At 38.0% G+C, this 23,402-nt stretch overlaps 1 pseudogene across 1 annotated transcript; it reads left to right on the top strand.

Moving 5' to 3' along the window:
* Positions 1 to 533: 533 nt before the first annotated feature.
* On the top strand, positions 534 to 22,838 carry LOC309647573 (pterin-4-alpha-carbinolamine dehydratase 2 pseudogene; annotated as a pseudogene). The gene is made up of 3 exons (XR_014268665.1): positions 534 to 601; positions 3,948 to 15,923; positions 15,957 to 22,838. The product of XR_014268665.1 is annotated as a pterin-4-alpha-carbinolamine dehydratase 2 pseudogene (transcript).
* The last annotated feature ends 564 nt before the right edge of the window (positions 22,839 to 23,402 follow it).

Here is a 23,402-nt window from a genome sequence, read left to right as displayed (position 1 = left end):
TTTCTTGGATAAAATAATAACAGAAAAGAGTATCCTAAAAATGTAATGCCTCAACCTAAAGAGTATCTAAAATTATGCCTGGGCCTGTGATGGAGATATGTAGGGATAAGTTGGCCTTTCAGGCTTCCTTAGATTGCTATGGCAATTCCACATGGCTTCTGTACCTCCTAAGATTCTCCACGTGAACCAGGCCACGTGCTGGAGAAGGCACGCTTTCAACTGTGGGTAAAACCAATGGCTGTGCAATTAAATTTATCCATTGTTTTTTTTCAAACTAGAGAGGTTTGCAATGTAGGTCTTGCTTCTGCCTTGGAAAACACCTTATGGCCCCTCAAGTTGCTGATGGAACCTGACCAGCCCAGGGGTAAAATTTCTGCCTCATGGCCACCAGAACTCTGATTACAAGTGCAAGTAACTTTGTGACCAGCATTTGCTCTTCATATTTACTTGAAACAAATCTATGTTAATTTATCTCTTTTGAATATTTAACACCTGAGAAAGAAGATTTCCAACCTCACCCTCTTTTTTTCCTCATGCAATTTTCTTTTATGATTGTTTATGCCATCGTCTGCATCAGCTGGCCTGGATATCCAAAGGGAAGGTAAGACAGTGAACGTGACCCACTCATAGTGTTTGTAGCTCCCCACCACATTGGGGTTTTACTTGTGGGGATTAAATAGAGGTATCTGAACCCCAAAGAGGCAGTTCAGCCCAGGGAGATAGTCCAGTGCCTGGCTCCCAGTGAACAGATGGAGGATAGAAGCTGTGGAGTCCTGCTCTGCCCCTTGACACCTGTGGGACTTGTTAGGTCTGGAAATTGCTACATTTCTATAAACGTGGAATGTTCTCAAGTGAAGAGAATACTGGGAAAGACTCAACCTCTTCAAATGATAGTTTCTTAATGTATAAAATATGAATAAGAACATCTGCTCAACTTTCCCAAATATGAGTTGTAGTTATAGCTCTGGTCATCCTGGGAATGGAGGTGTTCATCAATTTCTGACAGAGTTTCTACAAACCAAAACAAAAATATATTCCTGCCGAGACAGACAGGTCTAACTGACTTTCTGACTCAGCTTGAATTGCTGTTGGTGGTCACATAAATTTGCTTTTCTGTGCTTCTTGGAGAGCAAGTTGAGATGGAGAAACAGAGAGGGACATTCCTTTGTACTTTTGTTACTATCTGAAAGAATTTTATTTCCCTCTCTCTGTAGGAATAAAAATAGAATCTAAAAATGTTCCCTTTCTCTGGGGATAGTTAGGTGTGAAACAGCTTAAAGCCATCATCTAAACAGTTATGACAAAGCTACTTTTTTTTAGGGAGGGAAGGTATAATCCTATTATCTTTGTGTGGTTATCAGCACCACTTGAAATTCCAATTAGTGCAGCTAATCACCATGGGCTCCTCTGGCACTTAGCTGGCAAACAGCTAAGTCTAATTAATACTTTGGAGTGGTGGGTAAATGGCATTTATTTTATTCCTTCAGACACATTTTCTAAGTAAAATTCTGATTTGGGGCTTGTTTCACTGCCAACGGGCAATTTATAAAAAAGAACAAAGAAATAATTCTGTATGAAACTAACAAAATAAGGTCCTTAAGTGATCTTGTCAAATCTGAGAGGAACTAGGGGTCCCAGAGATAAAGAAAGGTAGGATACTTGATGGCCAGTCAAAAGTATATTTCTCATCTATTTATTATTTTTTTTAAATGTATAAAACAGGAGAGGCATTATTCATTTAAACTCAGATTTGTATAAAGAGTCATTACCATTTGACTCATTAACAATGATTCTTTGCCTAGAAACAGGATAAAGTATTAATAACCCAGGACTCTGGGTCTTTTTATTCAAATGGCTTAGAGCCAGGGTTGCAGGCAAGTTCATTATAATTACCTGGGTAATCTCCAAGCAAAATAATATCAATGCCTTCTCTGTGATCAATAGGCGTTTTAAATGGGAACTAGGGCTTGGCAACTGTGTTCCTTTATGCAGAAGTTCTCTATTAGCACCTGCTCCCCAAATTCAGAGTCCCACAGTCTCCTGTCCTAGAAAGGTCCTGGAGTTGACTTGGATGTGAGTCAGCTTCTCATGGGGAAGCCAGGCTTGACCACATGCCCAATGTTGACCAACATGGTCTGCAGATGCCTTGGAGGAAGAGGCAGATGTGCTCACAACTTAGTCAAACCCACCATGACTACCGAAAAATCTATTCTGCTGGTTATCAACCTCTCAATGTCTGAAGAAAATCACTACAATATTAATATTAACCCAAAGAGTAAGGGTCTGGTTTTCTTTCAAGGCTGTCTCTCTCCGTGGTCCTGGTGGATTCCTATACTTGTGTCTCAGAGTAACTTGTTTATAATTCAACAATTGCTTTGTTCTCTCTCTCTCTCTTTTTTTTAAAAAGTGCATATTTACAGAGACTTCCAGACTTTCTAAACCAGAAAATGCTGTTGAGAAGAATAATGAGTCCTAAAGTTTTGTAAATTCCTCTGGTTTTGAGTTCAAGCCTTTGACTGGGCCCTGGTATGGGAAAAGGGGACACTTATTTTTAAGACAAGAATTCTGTGTTTAATTTTTGGGAATATGAAAGCACTGAATGTTTACTTGGGAAGGGATTTGAAGCCTTTTGTAGGCTTTTTGAGTTTTTCAGATAAAGGCAATCCACACCACCGTTCTTAGGCAAAGTGGTTCTGCAAGTAGCTCTTCCAGGAACCAAGAGCTGTTCCCCAATGGATAAGCATTATTCTGTATAATTATGGATATTTTCCCTTCCAAAAATATTTTTTTTTTTCTAGAAGCTGCTGTTTCAAAGGCTTTCAATTCTGTGTGTCATTATCAAATAATCTTTTTTGTACTCGGGTGTTTATTATTGGATTCCAACAACGATAAAGCTCTAGGGGTTTTTGTCTCCTTTGGTATGCTAATTAGCCAGTTTCCTTTTGATCTTTTTCTCACTGAAAAGAGTGAAAAGCTATCTCGGTAGGGAATCTTAGTGCTGTACATTCATCCCCTCATCTCCATAATCTGAGGATCAGAGGAAGACAACAATTTCACTGCTGAATGAGAGCTTCTAGAAGCTTTAGTTAGAGCCCAGTGCTGCCAAATAATCCCACTGGCACTCAGAGGTGGGCACAGAGGAAGGAGACGCAGAGGGGAAAGAGGCACAGATACTTCTTTTGGCAGGGTGAGCTCAATCGCTTTTATTTCTTCCCCAAGTATTCAGTCCATGCAGATCCATGTCATTTCACTTAATTTTTAACTTTTAGATGTCTTTCTCCTATTGATATGTTTTTAGTGACAATGAATGAACATTTACTTTGAGGAAAATGGCCTGAATACTGGGAAAACAAGCAGCTGACAAAATCTGTTAGACTCTAAAGCCGTCTTTCAAAAGACACAGTAAATTCACATATGCAAGAGTAGTATGTGGGAAATTGTGTGGCTCTTACGGGTTGAATGCACATACTTGTATGCTTGGGAATGGATAGGAAAAAGAAGTTATTAGATTTTTAGTTTGATCACTGATTGGTCTGCTATAGTTGTGAATATTCGCCTTTTTATTAAGATCTTAAGATGTAAGATAAAGTCTGGGAAGTCAAATGGAAAATTTCACCATCAATATCTAATATCTCTTGAGAATGCACTGAGAGGGCAGCAGTGCATTACGAGGACCCAGCAAGTTGATACGTAAATATTCTAGTGTCAGGAATTATGCCCGGCCCATATGGGCATGCGCGCCTGCACACACACACACGCACACGCATTAGGTTGAGCCATATGAAATCACTGTTTTTGCAAGTAAAAAAAGCAATTTCATATGGTTCAACCTAACACAGTTTTCTGTTTGGGAGCTATGATTACAGGTAATCAAGCTTTATTTAAAAAAAAAAATAAGAGTTCATACATTGAAAAGAGTATTGACTCCTGTAAAATCATCTCCATAGGGCTCTTGGGGCGCTGGGGGCGCGGTAGGCGACATGGCGCTGGTTCGCGGGGCTTCGGGGCAGGAGCCAGAGCCTCACGGCCACGTCAGCAGATGCTCGCTGGTTGACAGCAGAGGAGAGGAACCAAGTTATACTTGACCTTAAAGCAGCAGGATGGTCGGAATTAAGTGAGAGAGATGCCATCTACAAAGAGTTCTCTTTCAAAAATTTTAATCAGGCATTTGGCTTTATGTCCTGAGTTGCCCTACAAGCAGAGAAGTTGAATCATCACCCGGAGTAGTTCAATGTGTACAACAAGGTCCAGATAACTCTCACATCACATGACTGCAGAGGACTGACCCAAAGAGATGTGAAACTGGCCAAGTTTATTAAAAAAGCAGCTGCTTCTGGATGACTTTTTCCAAAACGCATGTAAAATCTTATATACACATCTAGCTCCAATGTATTTTGAAGGCAATTTATCAATACATGAACAAATTAAGTTGTAAATTTAGTTCACCTTTTGAACAATCACATTTTGTAAAATCAGTGCTTAAACAAAAATGATTTAAACTTGAAAAAAAAAAATCATCCCCATAGAGTTCTGTTTCTGAAAATGCTGCATGGCTTAGGGCAATTCTGGAATAGTCCTAAACCTCAGGGTTTTCATTTCCTCAATGCTTGGAAAACCATCTTTACCTTTTGAAGATGAGCTTGAATTTTGGAAATTAAAAAAAAAGTAATTCAAAATCACCTCTTTGAGTAAAATAATTTATACTGAATAAAACTAATTTGAGTTTTCTTTCAAATAAGCAAAATTTAATTATAAATAATGCAAAAAATTACGTGGGTGTCATATCAACCACCATAGCCATATCATTTTTGATTTAGAGATCAACTGGTCCAGAAGTCCTTACATTTTATTGAACCTAAAAATCCTTGGGGATTATTAATAATGCAATTTTGGGCACTTTGCTAGAGAGAGTCTGATTTATTAGGTTTAAGAAGAGACTTTGAAATCTACATTTTAAATACGCTTGTCAGATGATTCTGAGGCAGGAGGCTGTCTATCATACTCGGAATTGCCACTCTTGTCTGTAGAGATAGATACTGAAGTGCAGTGACTTGCTGACATTTACCCTAGTATACAGAAACTGGCCCGGAAGTAGAACTCCAGTCTCCTGGACTCCCAGGAGAGCCTCAGAAAGGGACTTCTTGGTCTGAATTGCAGTCCAGTACTTAATAAGCTGAGTGGCAGTCAACCACTTTTAAAAACCTGTATTTTAGGCCCATGTTTTCTCTTTTGTAAAATGGGGATAATACTGATACCAAGCTCATAGTGTTGTCTATGTAAATTGCTTATTATGGTGCCTAGCAGTAGTAATGGCTCAATGAACACTAGCCATTCTATTCTTATCCAAAAATTTCCATTGTGGTTCTTTTATAGCTATTTCCTTTTCTGTACTTGTCCATTTTCATGGCTCCCCATGCCCCTGGCCACCCTTTTACAGGCATTTCTACATGGCATTCCTTCCCCATGACTTTGGTCACTTCTTGGTCCCTGGTACTGCCACCAGACTAGAGAATCGTGTTGAAAGGTAGCAATCAGTTATAATAACTCTCTGCAATCCTCCCTGAGAGGAACAGCTGGGTCTTTTCACATTTTGCCTTTATGCCCAATTAACCCCTAACTACAGCGCTATTGGCTTGTTTTTGTTGAAAAAAAAAAAAAAGTCTTCAACTGTGAAACCATAGAGTGCAGAGATTGAAAATATCAGCACAGAAATTCCCTCTTGGTGCCAGGTGAGTGAAGGACAAGGAGCAGGCAATGGGGAAGGGCAGCCAGAACAGCTGGTGGCATCTGCACTTGCCCAGGGCTCTTCAGAACTGGCTCAGAAGCCAAGGCACTAACGATGGTGCCAGAGGGAGAAAGCGTGAGGCATCCAAGCAAGGCACCAGTGAAGTGCCTGTATCTCTTCCCCATCTGTTCCTGTCACCCCTACACCCTCCCATTTGCTCACAAATAAATAGGCAATGGGCGACCAAATGCTGCCTGAGCTACCTGATGTTGCTAATTACTATGCTTGTTTAGAGCCAATTATCTCCACAAAAGCAAAACATCTTCATGTAGCATTCCAAATGGGTACTGTTTCGTCTGGGGCAGGGACAAATTGAACACTGGGGCTTAGTTCAGGCTAAAGGGGCTCTTCCTTGGAACAGTTTTCAAAGACACATTTGTTGTCTTTTTCTCTTTCTTTTAATTTTATTGTAGCTTTGCAGATGCTACAATTCCTAAAAATGCAGGAAGCACGATTGGGTGGGATAACTCTGTGTAGATAGATTTGTATGTATCTTTTCATCTGTGTAAAAAAAATATAAATAATACACAATAGATGCAGAATGCATATAGTCAGTTTAACAAACCAATCAGATCTTATTCCTAGTTTGAACCCTGTAAGTATTTCTCCACTCTCTCTCAATTGCATTACGGTTAAAAGGTATAATATAAATGTACTATGTGGGACCTCCATGTAACACAATTATGCATATATTTATTCAAACTTTTGCTGGGAATCTACTCTAGGACTTTATTTATTTAGTACAAATGGTTGGATAAAAACCGTTAGACTAACTCTCTTCTCTTTAGTATTGTGAAATGATGCTTACATAAGACAAATGAAGTGTAAATCTGCAATAATGATCTGATTTTTCTGGTCAAAACATTTCACCTAAGGGAAAGGTGTGCTATAAATAATACATATTCACTGCTGCTCTGATTAGTGTCTTTGGACAATTATTCAGCTCTTACCCCTTTGTTGATAGGTACAGGCTGAGTCATTGCTCTCCAGTGTCACTATGGGAAGGAATGAAGATAATTTATATGAAAAGCACATGCATGGTTTCAGTCTCTTCTCTAAATGGAGAAAGTTGCCACAAGGAAGCCAAGTACCTGGAGAGAGAGGATGCTGACAAATGCATTTCTGAGCTGTGGAAACACCTGGGAAAGGCTGGGTTTTCTTGGGCATGCTTCCATTTTCTCCTTTGCTTCTCTAGAGGAGAGGACCCTAATATGTCATGGTGAATGTCCACAAATTAGCTGACGTCAATGTTAAATAGAGAGTTTTGCAGCATCCATCGGGTCACTCATTCCTTCACTACAGTGATGGCTGTGGGTCCCAGTGGTGAGAAGGGCACACAAGGACCTGTTCCTGTGGGGTTTCCAGTCTAGCTAAGGGGAACCTTGCAGGGAGAACAGAAGGGGTTTACTCACTAATTGGAGTTAGAGAAGCAACACCAAGATACTTTAAGGCCTAAGAATGCAGTTTTTCTTAATCTTAATTTTGTGATTACAGCTCACTTCCCTGAGATTTAAAAATACCAAGTTTATTTCTGATAGTGTCAAGACCTGCCGCTATCCTTAATATTTAGCAGAAATGTGTGTGGGAATATGTGCTAATAATAAACAAGACTCCAATTTCTGAGACTTGCTTGCTACTGATGGCTACTATAAGATACAAATGGCAACTGGGCTGAAACCTACTAGGTACCCCTTTTTCATCACATGAGAGTCAGATAATAGCTGTTCTAGAAATAACCTGTTCACTGAGCCGCTTTCACTGGATAATTGGATGTGTGTGTGTGTGTGTGTGTGTGAGAGAGAGAGAGAGAATATATATGTGGGTGAACATGTATGTGAAAGTGTTTGCACACCTGGGTGTGAATGTCCATGTGTGTGAGTGCATGTGAGTATGTATGTTTGTGTGTGTGAATGTGTGTATTCATTATATACGTCTCTTCATGCCCTGCAGAGAATTAAGAGACTCTTCTGGAGAAAGTTATTCAAATCATACAGCAGTTGAGTAATTCTGGCAAGTCAGTGCATCCCTAAATATATTTTTGCAAAGGGGCTGTGGAAAAGAAACAGCCCTTTTCAATAAGCTTTAGGTTCCTACCATAAGTATGAGGCAACATTTGGACAATGTCCATGGTAATCTGTGCAGTGGTCCATACAGCATTCATTTTAAATGTAAGGGTACTTTTAAGTGTAGATTTAAGTGTCTTCTTATAAATGAGACTGAGAAATTTCTGAGTGGGAGGAGATTCCTTGGATCCTCGCCCATGTGCTCTATAAACGTGATGTTGGTGTATAACATTTCTGCCCAGGATATAATTATATAGCACATGGGGATATTCCAGGGTATATATTTTCATTTTTTTTCCTGATGAAAAAAATGTGCCCATTGCTAAAATTCCTTTGGAAAATGAACCCCAAATAAAAGATAATTATTTTTCATTTCCTTTTCCTGTAAAAATTCTTCTCTGCATTCTATGCTAACTCCTCTTAGGGGTTGTCACATCCAAGGCTGATTTCATAACTGCTATGTTCTGGCAGGTTTCCCTAATTTCAGACTGGGTCTTCGTGACATACAGTGAGTGGAGCTTTATTAGTTGTTTGTCTAATTTAAGTATCTGGGAGTTTGATTTTTTTTTTTTAATGTTAGTCACTTAGATTTATTCAGCATACATTTATTAAGCACATTTTTGCATCATCTGTAATGACAAGCCCTGGGGAGAAAATGATGAATAATAACCCAGGGCCCTCAAGGTGCTCTCAGAGTGGAGGGGAGACTTCCTCTAAAAAGGGTACTGATTAAGTGAGACAGGAGGACAAAGGAGAGAGAAAGGAGTTCCTTTTGTGATGTTGGGGGTGCTTTACAGAAGAGATGATGTATGAACTGAAGCTTGAATAATGGGTATGACTTTGTCATGTGACAGAGTATAATTGGGGGGAGTGGGGAATCATTCGAGGCAAAGGTCTGAGTTTATAAAAATAAACCCAATTGTTGAATTCCTATCCTCAGAATAAGCAGCCACACCTCGAGACCTATTTATCATTTTTCTCCTTTCTTACTCAGTAGTCCAGTCTTGCCATTTCCCCTCTTGTCCTGTACCTGATTTTCTTTCAGAATCTTCTGAATCAATCACTTCACTCAGTATAAAAAATATGATACCCAGTCTAACAAAGAGGAACTCTATCCTGTGCTGTTTATTAGGCTGCCTTCCTTGTCTAGGACAAACTGATTTCTTGGTTCGGAATTGTTGTTGTTAGAGAGAAAAATAACACTTTATTCTCCCAAGCTACTACAGCCTCTATACAATCACCCTGGAAAAGGAACAAACCCTACATTCCCATAGAATAGACAAATAGTTTGGGCAAACTATAGTTCTAGCCAGAGTTTATGTGAGGCTATGTATTACCTCAAGAGACTCACATGAAGTCAAGGCTAGTTTGAAATTGTTCTCCATCTGCTTTTTAATTTTATTTCATGTTTTTGAATTGCGAGGCGTTGGGGCTTAAGTGCCCTTTAGATAGTTGAAGATGGACAGACTGATAAAATGAAACCAAACCAACAAACAAAAATCACAAACCAAAATGCAAAAAAGCACCTTGTCAGATATTGCAACAAACTCAGACCTTTTGTTTATAGGAATGGATGCCAAAAGTGCTCTGTTTGTAAACAGAAAGTGAAGATTTATTGGAGTAAGGCAATGAAGGCGTCAACTAGGGGCTAGGGCAAATATTCTTCTGAAAACATCAAAGACATTCTGCTCCATTTCATACTAGGTGGGACTGTAAATCTACCAAGGTCAGAAAATGGCTTCCCTTTGGGCTCATGTGAAATGTTTGAAGATGTCAGTTTGCATTAATCTTGTTACAATGTTTCACAGCAAACAAAGCTAAATTGTGATTTAATTCATGGAAGTGTGTTCTTGATTTCTTTCTTGATTTATGTAGAGCAAAGCATTCGGTTTATGACTCCTGAAATTATCTAATTTTTGTACTAACACCTGTTTGGTCCTTTGCTTTGCATGAATGATAGTCTCCTTTTGTCTAGGGGGTGATTTTTATATGGTTATGAGAAGAGAATTCTCTCTATGCTTTTACCTCTGGGATCTTACATCTTTTTTCCCCTCAGTTTTCTCTAATTCCACACCATTCAGTGTCATACAGGCATGACAAATGTGACGTGGAGACCCTGGGCTGATTTATATTATTTACTGTGATGCTTCTGGTCAACCACAGCAGAAATGAGAGCCATCAGACCTGAACTGGGAAGAGGCAATTGGAGCCTCTGGTTTCCATTATCTTCCACACTTTTGATTTCTGCTTTCCTAGTGTTGGAAAATTCTGTGATTGGGTTGACAGTTTTGGTTGGTTCCACAAATATTCATCATATGCATGTGCAAGTCTTTGTATTGGGGCTGTATGTCGGGGGAGTGCAGTTGGAAGGGTTGGGAGAACAGCATTGTGGGCAAAGATAAACAAAAATTAGTCCTTTTCTACAAAGACCCTAAGTTTTGAAGGCAGGAGGTTGACCTGTGAACAAGAAGGAATGAAATGAGTTTTATAGTAGAAGCATAAGCACAGTGCTCTGGCAACTGGGAGAAGGGAAAACTTTAGAAAAGCCGATTTTTCTTGAGCTGTAAAAGTCCTTATAAACTGGAACTCATTACTTCTAGCTTGATATATTCTCTGGAGCTGTGATATGAATAGACCCAACTCTATTTCACATGTATATTTCGAAATTGCCTCTGGTTTTGGATTTTTGTGGCGATGCGTTTTATAGACTGAACTGGTTCCAAAGGCAGGTAGTCCGTAGTTAAGTAGTTATAAAAATGAAAGTATTTAGATTTAGAAACTCAACCTTTTCAAATCTTCTTTTTCTGGATAGCTTTATCTTGCATGTGGTCTTGAACATCAGTGCCTTTGATTGTGGCTCAGGAAGTTTCGGTCATCAATTTGCTTCCGTTGTTATTATTACACATTGTGTTTTCTTACTCATGAATAGCGTCAGGGAATCTATGCACTCACTGTAAGCATATGCAAAAATCTCTCTGTGTACATTTTTCTTGGAAGAGAGTCCATTCTTTTCATCAGATTCTCAAAAAGATCCATGAACCAGACAATGTAAAACTACTATGTTTTCACTTCATGATTTTCTCCAGTCTCAATATTTCAATACGAGCTAAATGTTGATGACTCTAAAACCTGTATTTCTAGCCTAAATTTCCTCTGAGTTTTATTCTTATATATTCTAATGTTTACCACCTATCTTTGCTTCTTTGGGCCAACACCCGCAGCCCACCAATTCCAAGATTAAAGGGAAGTGACTATTTCTTACTTGGTTTTGGAATTCAGCACTGAGCCCAGAATCATACACTCAGAAAATGCTTAGGAATCAATTAAGAGGAGAAATTAGGGGTCTTCAAAGAACTTATATTACACTTGGCTTCCAAAAATTCAGATACAGTGATAGTGGCTTGAAATATTCTGATTTCATGGCCCATGAAGTATAGAGGGAGGAAAGCTCTGTCCATTGTGGTCTGCTAACATGAAACTATTTTTAAAGTCAGATCTTAGTGCTGATTCTATGTCATTCAGCAGGAAGGAGATGGCAACTGGGTAGTAATAGCCTATATTCTCTGTGTTCTTTCTAAACTTGGAAATCTTAGTCTCCAGAGGGAATAACATTCTATTAAGTTAAACATTTAGGTTTTAAAAGTAAAGTTTTAGAACGAAGTAATTAATAATTCATAGCATCTTGTGGCAAATTGTGTTAGACACAAGTGCAAAATTCCTGAGGCTTCATGAGTTCTGGAGGAAGCATACACGACAAATACAACAATACTTTGGCCATTGTGTTTAAGACAGAAACACTCTTAAAATAAGCACTAATGGAAAAGGAGTTTGACAATGTCCCTTGGTCCTTCACCTATCAGACATCTTTTAAAACCATTGTAGTTAGGTTTTCTGTAGTTTTCAAATGAATCAGAATTATTTCCCTTTCTCTCCTCATGGGTTAACGGTAAGGGAATGGCTCCCTCTACTCTACACCATGTAAGAGGGACTTAAGAGAAATTGTGGTGTTTGTCAGAAGGAGAGCCTAACATATCATCTTGGTTTTGACTGTTGGCTGAGCTGTAGATATGTATCCATCCCTGTGTCACCATGGGAAAAGAGCTGAGTGCAGAGACAGTTCTAGGGAGACATCGGCTTGTGTCCTTTGGAGTCTGTACCCAGAGACTGGGCCCTGATTCTTGCATAGAAAATCCTAAAGGCAAGAGGTTATGTGGAGATGCCTTTGAAGATTAGACCAATGGAAGAAGCCACAGGAGGAGTGTCATTTCATCTAGATTTTGGAAAGACAGAGGTATAGCTTTCTCATGGGCTAACTGGACATTCTTTGGTAAGTGGCAAGTTCAGAGAAATCTTGAAAAGACTCTTTCTGAGAGGTCTCCTTGTCAGGGCAAGGTGTTCCCAATAAAGAGGCTGAATGGGGTACACTACTAGGGCAGCAGTGAGGTGAGTGGTCTAGGACTGGTGTTGGAGATACTGTATGTGTATGTTTTGGGGTGGGTTCTTTTCCCCTAATCCCATTCTCAGCTCCCACCCCCACCCAAGTTGTTGAGGGGCCAGAAAAAAGTGTTTGCAATGGAGAAGGCAAGGGAATAAGGAATACCTGGATAAGAACTGAAAAAGTAAAAAAAAAAAATCTGCACTACTGAAAAGATCAGGATATCTGTTGTACTCATTGCTATTGATGCCCTCCTAGATACCCTTTTCACCTAATGCATCAGTCAGCCAGCTGCTGTGGATGGTGGCTGCTAATAGCTCACAGCTGCTCTGTGCCGCTAAGACTTGCCCTTGGCCAAACAAGACCCACCTTGCCCCGAAATCTGTGAATCTTCCCTTAGCTAAACCTAAGACATCCAGTATTTTAGAGAAATGGTCAAATTTCTGCTGCTGCTGGGATTGCATGTTGAAAATATTAGAAGTATTTTGGAGGGATATCTATTCTTTGTGACAGTGAAATAAAAAATATCTAACAAAATGTATTTTATAAAAAGTCCATTTGAAGCATTGGAGAGCTACTAAAGCAACTACATCTTGAGGGGCCAAGATTTTGGAAAGAAAAGTGAAAAGAGATAAATTTGATTTTCAGGGATGCTTTCCCCTTCAAGGTATTTGCTAATTCCAAAGAAGCAGCAGAGAGGCTAAGAAATTGAGCAGAAATTGATGGCTGAAAAGTTGAGAAGCCAAATGGAGTTTCTGGTGGTCTCATGGGCCAGAGGACAAAAACTGGAATTCAGGGCCAGCTCAAGGGGGGAAAACTTGGCAAACTCTCCAGTGTTTTAATTATACCCCTGGATGGCCTATACCCTAGGAGTGAGAGTGGACCAGAAATAGACCAACCCCACAAAGCAGAGCCCAGATTAAATCAGCTTATTCCCTGATCAGATGAAGATGATCTTTCTCTGTTATGTCAGAAGCAAAACTAAATGCTGTCTTGAAGGGGTTGACAGTCTCCAGAATCTCAAACTATTTCTTCAAATTTTCGTATACGTTATCTAGAATTCAATACAAAATTACCAGGCAATGCCTGGAGATAAACATGTTCCTGAAAACTAGGAGAAAAAGCACAATAGAAACAGATTTGGAGGAGATCCAGATTCTGACGTTATCTGACATAAACTTAATGAATGTGTTGAAAATAAAAAGTTAGACAATTTAAGCAAATAATAACTTTAAAAAATAATCAAATGCAAAATTTGGAGTGTAAAAGAATGACAACTGAAATTATTAACTCAATAGATATGTTTAGTAGCAGATTTTAAAAACTCCTTAAAAGAGAATTAGTGAACTGGAAGATAAGCCATAAGAAAATCTCAATACTAGAGAAATATGGGACTTAGTAAATAGATCAAACATGTTTTGAACACAACTTTTACTGAGGGATACATTTAGAACCCCTCAATGAAAGAAGAATGAGATTAGAACAGAAGTCATATTTGAAGGGATGATGGCCACGAGTTCTCTAAAAATAATGAAAGATACCAAGAGTCAAGGAGTAGTACAAATCCACAGTAGGATCAACATTAAAAAAATACCATACTTAGGCATATCATAGTAAAACTGCTGTAAACCGAAGAAAAAGAGTCTTAAAAGCAGACAGAAGCCCAAATAAAACTGTTATATGAACTTTCCAAAGCAACAATGGAAGCTAGCTGGCAATGAAATTATTTATTCAACGTTTTGAAACACCTGCTTTAAATAATTTACTCAAAACTAACCTAGAATTCCATCCCTGTAAAAATCTTCTTTAAAAATAAATGAAATAATTCTACACCAAAAAAGAACTGAGATAATTTTATCATTAGCTCACCTGCATTGTAGTAAATACTAGAACAAATTCTGCTCTAGTATTTACTGTATTTCCAGATAGAAGCATGGAGATACAAGAAAAAATGAAAAGCAGTGTAAAGGGCAAATATATGGGTAGATCTAGATGAATATTTAAGGTATAAAATAATAATATTGTTTTGAAGGGTTTAAATATCTATGGGATAGACACAGGGCAAAAATAGAACAAAAGGTTGGAGAATGGATAAATGGAGTTATATTGCTCTAAAGTCCTTGTGTTATGCTGCAGTAAGAGTCAAGGATGCATGTTTTATCCTAGGGTGACCCTTGAGAGAATAGTAAAAGTATAATAAACAACATAAGGAAAGGGGAAACGGAATAATAAAAATATTTAATTAAAACAATATAAGGCAAGAAATGAGAGCAAAGGGAACATGACACATACGAGAAGAGAAAACATATAGTAATGTGGTAGATTTAAACCTGTAAATGAAAGTCTAAATACTGCAATTAAAAGACAAATATGGTCAAACTAGATTTTTAAAAAACCTTCACGCTGCTTATAGTAAACAACTTAAAAATAAGGATGCAGAAAGTTTGACAGTAAAAGGATGATAGACATTTCTTATTAACATTAACTAAAAGAAAGCTGTTTTGTAAACTAATAACAGGCCAAGCAGGCATTAAGGTAAGAAGAATTACTAGAAGGATAGTTCACAACGATAAAATGGTTAGTCTTTCAGGAATTAGCACTGTCAAATTTGCATGGATATAATAATAAAGCCTCAAAATTTATGAAGTAAAAATTCAAAGAACCAAAACAAGAAAAAGGCAAATCCACACTATTCTTAGATAATTTTAGTATATCTCTTTCAGTGACTGATAGCATCAGCGAGGAAAATAATTTGTAAGGATACAGTACATACTTGACCCAATTGACATGCATTGAACACTGCACCCAACAACTGCAGTGGAACCTAAAACAAGTTTCAACAAATTTCCAAATGTTAAATTCATACAGAGTATGTCCTCCAAACACAGTGAAATTAAGCTAAAAATCAGTCATGAGACGATAACTAGAAAACCCCCAAATATTTGGAAATTTAGTGATATAGTCATCTCTTGGTATCAGGGAGAGATTGGTTCCAGGATCCTGGAAGATACCAAGATCCTCAGATGTTCACGTCCCTTATATAAAAGAGTGTATTTACACATAACCTATGCACAACCTCCTGTATACCTAAATCATCTCTAGATTACTTATAATACCTAATACAATGTAAAGTCTATGTAAATAGTTGTAAATGCAATGTAAATGCTATGTAAATAATGTGCAGCAACTTCAACTTTTGCTTTTTGGAAATTTTCTGGAATTTTTTTTTTTTATTGTTGAATATTTTGGATCTGCAGTTGGTTGAATCTGCAGATGTGGAACCCGCGGATATGGAGGGCCAACAGTATACTTCTAAATAAACCATGGATCAAAGAAGATGTCACGAAGGAAATTAGAACTTGTTTAGGCTTTAGAAGGAGAACTAATATCATCGTGCTAACCTCATAACTGCAGCAGTCAAGGTGCTAGCTCAAGGAAATGGAATAGATTCTTTCTTTTTCAGTCTCTTCCCATTAAAATTTCAAGGAATTTTGTATCTGTGGCACAAAAATGACATGGCAGGGCTTTTTAAGTGTCTGCTTTGTAGTTTGTATGGATCTTATAGGTCAAATGGTCAATATAGGGTGGCTTTCTGGGACAATAATGATAGCAAGATTGGGAACATTGAACCCTGTGCCAGGCAGAGAAGTGATATTTCTGAACCCTGTGCCAGGCATAGAAGTGATATTTCTATCATCCAAAAGATCTGTGGAATAGCCTGAGTCCTCTCCTTTTCTCATTTATGTAAAATGTTACTGTTCCCTGGAAAAAATCTGGCAGATGTTTAGGAGCACAGAGAAGCACTTCACACCATTATTTAACCAAGCATACTGTGCAGAGTAATTAAGAATCCTGCTATCCGTTTGCTCAAATATGAAGGAAAGGGCTATATAAAAAAAGTGAGACAAATTAAATGTTTTTGTGTTCAGAATAAGGGCAAAGATGGCCTTTTAATGAAAACATTTTCTTATGTGCAAACTCTCAAAAAGTTGTTTCTTCTCAGGGAATATTACATGATGAAATAATAATAATTATGTCCAGAAGTTATGAAATGGAAGATGATGCCTGTGTTTAGGAAGTGTTTCTCTTCCTAACCCTCTGATGAAGATCACAGGCTTCCAATGCCAAAAGCATTGAAGACTTGTCATATTAGAGACCTTCAGAAGCTCATGAGGCCAAAAGTTACTCTGTGGCATGAGTTACTGTGCTCTGAGGGCCCCGGTTTTCTGTTGCAGGTTACCACAAATTAAGTGTCATAGATTAATCACCCAGAGCTAAATTAGGGAGTTAAGAAGCTGTTGATTCCTCCTATAGCTTTAAACTCCAAGGCAAACTACCAGCCCATCAGCTGCAAAACGCTGCTGGCTTCTACTGGAAAAGCAAAATTCTTCCTTGATGTTAGGATGAAGGGGCTGTGTTTGTAATATGCTCATAAAACAAACTTCATTCTTTTCCAAGTAATTGGCTTCCTGCTGTCAGGAGCTCTAAAGAGACGTTTGACAAGAGTTTGAATTGGTGTGTTAGTACACTTTTTATGTGTCTCTCTCTATGCGCTGTTTATATTTCCTCCTGTTAGCATACCCTTCACTTGGTAAAGATGAATTTGGGTTTTCAATGTCTTCTTGTACAGACTTATTAGTGATTTGCAGTTGCACAGAATTTTCATGCCTTTGTAGCTGTAAAATTCACAAATAGGCTAGACCACATGAAATCTTAAGGTCTTGGAAGTCTGAGTGGCTCCAAACAGCTTCAGGTTTTTGACCTTTTCCTATTCTGGGCTCCTTTGCTTGTTCTGAAAGACTCACTTGGATTTTATAAGGTGCAAAAGATAGTTCTATTTTCAGTGTCTTGCCCTTTAGCCTATTACAGAGCACAACTTGATTCTTCTTTCAGAGGATGGTTCAAACCCACATTGAATGACTGCTTTTGGGAGAAAAACATCTCAAATCCTAATGTGCTGAGACTGAAGTGGTTCTGGGCCACACATTAATAGGTAACTAAATAAGAATAAAAACATTTCTGAGGATGAATGTCATATTAAAACAATAAGAGAGGTGCAGAAATTCCTTGGTGTCAGGGCTGATTGGTGGAGTCAGAGCTTAGGGATGCTTTTGCTGGAATAATGGGTGGGAGAGAATTCAGAAGCAGGTTTTTGCATCTATAGTTATAATAACACTCCTTCCTCATTCCCACCCACCCCTAAACCATGAGGTGGAATTGCAGTGATGACATGTTCCTATTAAACTCTATAAAGAGTAAAAACTAGGAAATTCCAAATATCTTCTCATTATCAATTAAGAAGGTTTACATTTAAAATCTGTGGCTAGAATGCAGATCTTAAATATATAAACTAAGCCAGCAGTTTAAGAGACCAAAGTCCATAAAGGCAGGACTGAATCACATGAAACTCAGTTGGGATACTGCTTAATAAAGTGCACTGGTGTAACCATTGAAAGACCTGGATTCCAAGCTTAGTTCTTCCACTTACTTGTCATATGACCTAATTAAAGCAAGTCACTTGATCTTTCTGGGCCTCAGTGTCTTCAAGTATAACCTAAAGGGTTTGGACAAATGTTAAGGAGCTTGTGAGTCTGTGAATTATGCCTAGGGTACTAACCAGGCTTGGATTAGCATGTTGCAAATAACCAACATATATGGTCAGGGTTGATATTCTAAATATTTAGCAGTCCTGTAGCATAAGTACTCACCAATCAAAATGCAGGTTTGATATAAACAACCTTCAGCAGTGTGTGCTAGATAATTATCAACTACACTTATGGGAATGGAGCCCCAGCTACTGGTGTCAAATTGCCAAAGCAGAAAAGACCTTAGGAATCACTGGTCCATCTTCCTGATTTTACTGGCTATTTCATCCTCTGTTAGAAAAAGCACATCGTGATATTTAAGAATTATTGCAGAAAGATGACACCAATGCATAAGGGCTTAGGTACATGACTGGATATGTCAATACATGTGGTAGATTGTTACAGTAATGGCACTGACGAATCATACCTTCCTGTATCCTCACCCTTTATTAATCCTCTTCCATGTTGACACTGGCCATGGCTATGTGACTTGCTTTGACAACAAGGCATTAACAAATATGATTCAAGCAGAGTCTTACCAAATACTTTCTCATTAGGGTTTGCCCCATCTCTTGCTGCTTTTGGAACACAGCCACTATGTAAAGATGGCTCTTGACCTGCTGGTGACACATAAAAGGCAATAAAAAAATTCATTTTATCATCATCCTAAAGTTTCTGATATCTTGCCTCTGGTGGCTGTGAGACAAAGAGTTAATTTAAAACAAAACCTTGAAGACTGCTGCTTTTTGTCATAAATGACTCTAAAACTGGACAAATATATGAGACAACTAATATCAGGTATTGAATAACAAGGGTACAGTCCCTAAGAGAAGGGACCTTTCTCCCCATGTTCATCCAGGTCTCTGCCCAGGTTTCCAGCTGTAGCCCAGAAAGCTGAGTCCATGCTGAGGGTGGTGGTTCAGTTGACTTGAAGAGGCAGAGATAAGAGCTTGGGACCACTCAAGTGGATGGAAGCTGCATATCTGGTCATTGGGCAGGAGGGAGCTATATTGGATGGTGAGAGAGTGAGAGAGAAGTGTACATAGGAGTTCCTGTGAATCCTTGACTGAGGACCCAAATGCATATGTGCAGAACAAGATCACAAAAGCTTACTACTAACAGGATTGAGAGCAAGACAGAGATACTAGAGGTTGAGCACTGCTAGATGTTAGAGTTCTGATCCAGCCTGAGGAGGGTTCTTGTTAACACCCTAGGCATTCATCTGAGGCACCAGAAAGGCCATACCTCAGAAGACAGGACTGTGTCTTGTAGTCAGGTCTACTCTAGGCCTACCTTATTAAAGCCTCAAAATCTAAGCTTTGACAAGATCCACAGGGGAGACAGAGATTGGAAGTTGAGTTCACTAAGTTATGGGGAATGAGAAATAACTAGAGCTTTCCACAGACTAAAACCTAGGCTAACAAGTTCGAATTTACTAACAATAATTAATTTGCCTGCCAAAGACATTGCAAGAAGAAAAAATTATAAACTAATAACCCTCATAAACATAGATGCAAAAAATAAAAATGTTAGCAAATCAAATCAAGTAATAGCTAGAAAAAAAGTAATATGTTATGACCATGGGGGGTTGATCCTAGGAAAACAAGGCTGGTTTAACATTTAAAACTAATATATGTAATTCACCATGCGAACAAAATGAAGAAGAAAAATCATATGATAATCTCAACAGATACAGAAAATAACATTTGACAAATTTCAACACCCACATATGATAAAATCTCTCAGTAAATTAGTACTAGAATAGAAGTTTCCAAATCTGATAAAGAACTTTTAAGATATGTCTACTAAAAATATCATAGCTAATGGTAAAACACTGAATGCTGTTCTCTCAGACTGAGAATATGGCAAGCATGTTTGCTCTCTTTACTTTACTTCAACATCTTACTGGAGGTTCTCAGCAGTGAAATAAAGCTAGGAAAAGGAATAAAAAGGATAAAGATTGAGAAGAAAGAAGTAAGACTGCTTCTATTCACAAAAGACATGATAGAAAAAATTGAGTCTATAAAAAACAAATAAGCAGGAGATAGCTTCAAGATGGCAGAGGAGTAAGACGTGGAGATCACCTTCCTCCCCACAGATACATCAAAAAGACATCTACATGAGGAAGAGCACCTACAGAACACCTACTGAACGCTGGCAAAAGACCTCAGACTTCCCCAAACCTTTGCTTTTACCATTTGTCCTAAGGTTCTGTCTGTCCGTTTTTTGTTTTTGTTTTTTAGTATAGTTTTTAGCACTTATTATTATTGTGGATTTGCTTTTTGGTTTGGTTGCTCTCTTCTTTCTTTCTTTCTTATTTTTAGTTAAATTTTAATTTTTAATTTTTAATAATATATTCTTTATTTTTAATTTTAATTATTTTATTTTATTTGTCTTTCTTTATTTTTTTTTTCTCACTTTTCTTCTGAGCCGTGTACCTGACAGGGTCTTGGTGCTCTGGATGGGTGTTAGGCCTGAGCCTCTGAGGTGGAACAGCCGAGTTCAGGACAATGGTCCACCAGAGATCTCCTGGCCCCACATAATATCAAATGGCAAACGCTCTCTCAGAGATCTCTATTTCAATGCAAAGACCTAGCTCCACTCAATGACCAGCAAGATACAGTGCTGGATACCCCATGCCAAACAACTAGTAAGACAGGAACACAACCCCACCCATTAGCAGAGAGGCTGCCTAAAATCATAATAAGTTCACAGACACCCAAAAACACACCACAGGACATGGTCCTGCTCACCAGAAAGACAAGATTTAGTCTCATCCACCAGAACACAGGCAACAGTCCCCTCCACCAGGAAGCCTCCACAACCCACTGAACCAAACTTACCCACTGGGAGCAGGCACGAAAAACAATAGGAACTACGAACCTCTAGGCTGTGAAAAGGAGACCCCAAACACAGTAAGTTTAGCAAAATGAGAAGACAGAGAAATATGCAGCAGATGAAGGAGCAGGTAAAAACCCACCAGACCAAACAAATGAAGAGGAAATAGGCAATCTACCTGAAAAAGAATTCAGAGTAATGATAGTAAAAATGATCCAAAATCTTGGAAATAGAATGGAGAAAATACAAGAAACGTTTAACAAGGACCTAGAAGAACTAAAGAGCAAACAAACAATGATGAACAACACAACAAATGAAATTAAAAATTCTCTAGGAGTCAATAGCAGAATAACTGAGGAAGAAGAACAGATAAGTGACCTGGAAGATAAAATAGTGGAAATAACTACCACAGAGCAGAATAAAGAAAAAAGAATGAAAAGGATTGAGGACAGTCTCAGAGACCTCTGGGACAACATTAAATGCACAACATTCGAATTATAGGGGTCCCTGAAGAAGAAGAGAAAAAAAAGGGACTGAGAAAATATTTGAAGAGATTATAGTTGAAAACTTCCCTAATATGGGAAAGGAAATAGTCAATCAAATCCAGGAAGAACAGAGAGTCCAATACAGGATAAATCAAAGGAGAAACACGCCAAGATATATATTCATCAAACTATCAAAAATTAAATACAAAGAAAAAATATTAAAAGCAGAAAGGGAAAAACAACAAATAACATACAAGGGAATCCCTATAAGGTTAACAGCTGATCTTTCAGCAGAAACTCTGCAAACCAGAAGGGAGTGGCAGGACATATTTAAAGTGATGAAAGAGAAAACTACCTTAAATGTAAATAGATTAAATGCTCCAACCAAAAGACATAGACTGGCTGAATGGATATGAAAACAAGACCCGTATATATGCTGTCTACAAGAGACCCACTTCAGACCTACGGACACATACAGACTGAAAGTGAGGGGATGGAAAAAGATATTCCATGCAAATGGAAATCAAAAGAAAGCTGGAGTAGCAATTCTCATATCAGACAAAATAGATTTTACAATAAAGAGTATTACAAGAGACAAAAAAGGGCACTACATAATGATCAAGGGATCAATCCAGGAAGAAGATATAACAATCGTAAATATTTATGCACCCAACATAGGAGCACCTGAATACATAAGGCAAATGATAACAGCCATAAAAGGGGAAATCGACAGTAACCCAATCATAGCAGGGGACTTTAACATCCCACTTTCACCAATGGACAGATCATCCAAAATGAAAATAAATAAGGAAACACATGCTTTAAATGATACATTAAACAAGATGGACTTAACTGATATTTATAGGACATTCCATACAAAAACAACAAAATACACTTTTTTCTCATGTGCTCATGGAACATTCTCCAGGATAGATCATATCTTGGATCACAAATCAAGCCTTGGTAAATTTAAGAAAATTGAAATCATATCAAGTATCTTTTCCGACCACAATGCTATGAGACTAGATATCAATTACAGGAAAAAATCTGTGAAAAATACTAACACAAGGAGGGTTAACAATACACTACTAAATAACCAAGAGATCACTGAAGAAATCAAGGAGGAAATAAAAAATACCTAGAAACAAATGACAATGAAAACACGACGACCCAAAACCTATGGGATGCAGCAAAAGCAGTTCTAAGAGGGAAGTTTATAGCAATACAATCCTACCTCAAGAAACAAGAAACATCTCAAATAAACAACCTAACCTTACACCTAAAGCAATTATGGAAAGAAGAACAAAAAAACCCCAAAGTTAGCAGAAGGAAAGAAATCATAAAGATCAGATCAGAAATAAATAAAAAAGAAATGAAGGAAACAATTGCTAAGATCAATAAAACTAAAAGCTGGTTCTTTGAGAAGATAAATAAAATTGATAAACCGCTAGCCAGACTCATCAAGAAAAAAAGGGAGAAGACTCAAATCAATAGAATTAGAAATGAAAAAGGAGAAGTAACAAATGACACTGCAGAAATACATGAGAGATTACTACAAGCAACTATATGCCAATAAAATGAACAACCTGGAAGAAATGGACAAATTCTTAGAAAAGCACAACGTCCTGAGACTGAACCAGGAAGAAATAGAAAATATAAACAGACCAATCACAAGCACTAATATTGAAACTGTGAATAAAACTCTTCCAACAAACAAAAGCCCAGAACCAGATGGCTTCACAGGTGTATTCTATCAAACATTTAGAGAAGAGTTAACACCTATCCTTCTCAAACTCTTCCAAAATATAGCAGAGGGAGGAACACTCCCAAAATCATTCCACGAGGCCACCATGACCCTGATACCAAAACCAGACAAAGATGTCACAAAAAAAGAAAATTACAGATCAATATCACTGATGAACATAGATGCAAAAATCCTCAACAAAATACTAGCAAACAGACTCCAACAGCACATTAAAAGAATCATACATCATGATCAAGTGGGGTTTATTCCAGGAATGCAAGGATTCTTCAATATACGCAAATCAATCAATGTGATAAACCATATTAACAAATTGAAGAAGAAAAAACATATGGTCACCTCAATAGATGCAGAAAAGGCTTTTGACAAAATTCAACACCGATTTATGATAAAAACTCTCCAGAAAGTAGGCATAGAGGGAACTTACCAGAACATGATAAAGGCCATAT

Source organism: Balaenoptera physalus, assembly GCF_965194825.1.
Source record: "Balaenoptera physalus genome assembly, chromosome: 18".
Lineage (NCBI taxonomy): Eukaryota > Metazoa > Chordata > Mammalia > Artiodactyla > Balaenopteridae > Balaenoptera > Balaenoptera physalus.
This window is presented reverse-complemented; position numbering and strand designations above follow the sequence as displayed.